The 4307-nt window shown below is 40.0% G+C and overlaps 1 protein-coding gene across 7 annotated transcripts in view; it reads left to right on the top strand.

Moving 5' to 3' along the window:
* The first annotated feature begins 831 nt into the window (after nt 1-831).
* The window catches only part of LOC135095377 (E3 ubiquitin-protein ligase TRIP12-like), a 32063-nt gene continuing 28587 nt past the window's right edge, over nt 832-4307 (top strand). For all 7 annotated transcript variants that reach the window (XM_063996163.1, XM_063996162.1, XM_063996166.1 and 4 more), the window contains exon 1: nt 832-974. The gene's annotated coding sequence lies outside the window, so the exon portion shown is untranslated. The remainder of the gene's footprint in view (nt 975-4307) is intronic.

The raw sequence follows: 4307 nt of genomic DNA, 5'->3' as shown, positions 1-4307 counted from the left end.
TATAACGAATAAATAACTAGAAAAATACGAAAAAATAAGGAATAAAATAACCATATTGACTTTTCCGAGTAGTTTATGCATATCTAAGCCTCGATAGTTGAAATGTTAATCGATTTTTTACATTGTGCGTTTGAAACCGTACATTCAAAGCGGGTACAAGAATTATATATCAAGAATTATGAAGAAAATCGAAAAGACAAAGAGACTATTGAAAGACAAGGAAAAAAAATAAACAAAAATAAACTGAGTAATTATTGGAATAACTGATCGATATTTAAGCCTCGTTAGTTTAGATATTAATTGATTGTTCTGTACATTGCGTCTGTCCAGCGATAATGTGTTACCAATTTATCACAACTACAAAGAACAAAGAAAGAAAAACAAAGCGTAGAAAATATTAATGGATAAATTGCCTTAGTTAATTTTCTGGCGAGTTTATATATTACTGAGCAAGGATAGTGTAGATAGCAAGTAATGATTTTGTATATTGCGCGATGCCAGTCATATGTTTCAAAGATTTATCAAGAAATTAAAATAGGCAAAGATAAATATAAAACACGACAAAAAACAAACATAAAAATAAGAATAGCCACTTATTTTCATAGATTACACGTAACGATGGCTTAATAATTTAGATTTATAATAATGATTTTGTATTTTCCGCGTAAGAAACCGTACATTCAGAACTTGATAATTGAACCAAAATACATGGAAAAAAGACCCAAAATGAAACAGAAATCCCTTTTCCAAATACTACATAAACCAAAGAATCCCTAAACTCCCCTTTTTCATCGATGGCAGTGTAACCCTCCGCGGGGCGAGTTTGGGTACTAGTTGGTTTAGCGGCGGAAGAAACAAAATGCGCGGGAAAAGTGCGTACCGCGGCCCAGCTGAGGACAGGCTGTTTATATGAGTTGCGTTTAGTTACTGTCTCTCTGCTCAATTTTAAGGCCACATTTATGTTATTAGACCAGGTGAGTGTGATTTCTCCAGCCGTACTATTACTACTACTATTCATTTACCTGTTCTGTGAGTGAGGCGGCCCTAGGAGTGAGGGAAATAGGGCAAAATTAGGGAAATATATCGATAGGGTTAAGATCTTCACAATGGCTGCCTTGTGTGATCAGGTTAATTCTGCGCTTATTTATGTTTTTCGCCTGTTTTTTTAAGGTTTGTGGGTTTGTATGGTATTGGGCTATTTCCGTCTTGCTATGCCCTTGTTCGCGAATGCGGGGAATAAGAGGAAATGAGATAAATAAGGGGAGACATGAGAATTGATAACAATGGCAGACTGGCTAACGTTGGGTGTTGGAAATTTGCCTCAGTTTCTCAGTTATTTGCGCATTTCTAGGTCTCCCGCTTACTACAGTCGTACTTACACTATTTACCTACCTACTTATAATTCGTGGCTCACTTACGGAAAAGGGAAGTAGGAGAAAAATTGATAAATAACACGAAGTGGGAAAAAAGGTGGACATCAATGGCAGACGAGAGGAGGTGGTGGTCAGGAATTTGGGTATGTTCGCATTTATTTCGGCACTTACAAACCTCCCGCTTACTACAGTCCTACTTGCATCACTTACAAACCTACTTACAACCCGTGGGCCGCTTACGAAGGAGGGAAGTGGGGGAAAAAGCGAAAAGTGAGAGAGGGAGTAAGAAAAATGATGGATTTCATGATGGCAGGCAAGGTTAGAAACATCGGGTTTTTTAATTATTTTTTCACTAATCTCCCTACTTACACTTACAAGACTTACTGCACACGTACTTAAAAGTTTAATCTCCCTACTTATAAACCGGGGTCCGCCTACGAATGGGGGAAGAGGGAGAAAATGTGATAAATTAAGAGGTGTATTCATTTGCCTTCACACAATGGTACACAGAGAGAGAGAGAGAGAGAGAGATTTATTTTTCGTGTTTTTTTTTTTTTTATTAATTGTGTATATTGGTGATTTGGGAGGTTAGGTGTATTTGGGTGTATGTTGGTGTTTAAATTGAAAAAAAAATATGTATGTGTTTTTTTTGTGATTTTTTTTTTTTTTTTTTTTTGTATTTTCTGAATAATTTTTTAGAGAGAGAGAGACAGAAGGAAAATTTTAACATGAAAGATGAGTCTCTCTCTCTCTCTCTCTCTCTCTCTCTCTCTCTCTCTCTCTCTCTCTCTCTCTCTCTCTCTCTCTCTCTCTCTCTCTCTCTCTCTTTGTTTGTCTGCAACCAGGAAAATAATTATGTTTTTCTTACTACTACTACCACCACCACCACCACCACCACCACAGCCTCTCTCAGTAGACAGCAGAGCACCACACCATTAAACACCACTTATAATTTAACCACAGCAGGAGTTTCTATGTTCATTTGGTGACCAGCAGAAGCCCACAGCCACAGCAGGAGCCCACACAAGCCACAGCATCACAGGAGGGTCTTAACCACAGAGATACAGCTGCGTTAGACGACCAAACAGGCGTACATTTGCAGTTAAAACCCCACAGATTCACAGCAAACTACCGACACAGCACCGCAGCATCAGATCACCCAGTTGAAGGCCAGTGCTGTGGCTTGCCCTTCACTCACTAACTAAAAAGCTGTGTTTGTCCGAATCTGGCTGCCCTGCTGTGGTGCTGTGGCTGGTCTACAGAGTCTACAACCCCTGCAGTGTTACCAGAATGGGGTAGAATAGAGAAATAAGCTTTGGTAATATTAGTGGTCGGAATATTGAGATGCTGTGGTTGGGATGTGCTTCTCCGCAGACCCAGCGATGTTTCAGACTATTTTAGGGGATTTTTAGGTGTTTTAAGGACTTTTTAGGTGTTGAAATGCTGTTTATTAGTGTTTTAAAATTTTTTTTTTGGTGTTTTTGGTGTGTTTTGGGTGTTTAAATGCTGTTTTTGAGTGTTTAAGGTGTGTTAACGGTGTTTTTTTGGGTGTGTTAAGAGTGTTTTAGCCTCTGTATTTAAGTTAAGGTTTCTTTAAGTGTGTTAGGCCTGTGTTTGAGTGCGGTAGGCCTATATTTGTGTGTTAGGCTGTTTTTGAGTGTGTTAGGCCTGTGTTTGAGTGTGTTAGGCTGTTTTTGAGTGTGTTAGGCCTGTGTTTGAGTGTGTAGGCTGTTTTTGAGTGTGTTAGGCCTGTTTTTGAGTGTGTTAGGCTGTTTTTGAGTGTGTTAGGCCTGTGTTTGAGTGTATTAGGCTGTGTTTGAGTGTGTTAGGCTGTTTTTGAGTGTGTTAGGCTGTGTTTGAGTGTGTTAGGCCTGTTTTTGAGTGTGTTAGGCTGTGTTTGAGTGTGTTAGGCCTGTGTTTGAGTGTGTTAGGCCTGTGTTTGAGTGTGTTAGGCTGTTTTTGAGTGTGTTAGGCTGTTTTTGAGTGTGTTAGGCTGTTTTTGAGTGTGTTAGGCTGTGTTTGAGTGTGTTAGGCTGTTTTTGAGTGTGTTAGGCCTGTGTTTGAGTGTGTTAGGCCTGTTTTTTGAGTGTGTTAGGCTGTTTTTTAGTGTGTTAGGCTGTTTTTGAGTGTGTTAGGCCTGTGTTTGAGTGTGTTAGGCGTGTTTTTGAGTGTGTTAGGCCTGTGTTTGAGTGTTAGGCCTGTGTTTGAGTGTATTAGGCAGTTTTTGAGTGTGTTAGGCTGTTTTTGAGTGTGTTAGGCCTGTGTTTGAATGTATTAGGCTGTTTTTGAGTGTGTTAGGCCTGTGTTTGAGTGTGTTAGGCCTGTGTTTGAGTGTGTTAGGCCTGTGTTTGAGTGTGTTAGGCTGTTTTTGAGTGTGTTAGGCCTGTGTTTGAGTGTATTAGGCCGTTTTTGAGTGTGTTAGGCTGTTTTGAGTGTGTTAGGCCTGTTTTTGAGTGTGTTAGGCCTGTTTTTGAGTGTGTTAGGCTGTTTTTGAGTGTATTAGGCTGTTTTTGAGTGTGTTATGGGTGTATTTGAGTGTGTTATGGGTGTATTTGAGTGTGTGTGTGTGTGTATGTGTGTGTGTGTGTGTGTGTTTCCAGGGGTACTTAATGTGTTGCGTCCTTCTCTGTTTTGCAAGTGTTGTTGGTGTCGCTGTGTTAAGGATGTGTTTAAGGGCTTGTTAGGGTGTGTTAGTGTGTGTTTAGGGTCTGTTATGGCTTGTTAGGGTGTGTTGGGGCTTGTCAGGGTGTGTTAGTGTGTTAGGGACTTAATAGGGTGTGTTAGAAGCTTGTTACGGCTCATTAAGGATGTATTAGGGTGAATTAGGCTTTTTAGGGACTTGTTAGGGTGTGGAAGGGCTTGTTAGGGTGTGTATATGTGTGTGTGTGTGTGTGTGTGTGTGTGTGTGTGTGTGTGTGTGTGTGTGTGTGTGTG

This window comes from Scylla paramamosain, chromosome 49 (assembly GCF_035594125.1).
Source record: "Scylla paramamosain isolate STU-SP2022 chromosome 49, ASM3559412v1, whole genome shotgun sequence".
Lineage (NCBI taxonomy): Eukaryota > Metazoa > Arthropoda > Malacostraca > Decapoda > Portunidae > Scylla > Scylla paramamosain.
Note: the sequence above shows the minus strand (reverse complement) of the source record. Positions and strands in the feature narration are given on the sequence as shown.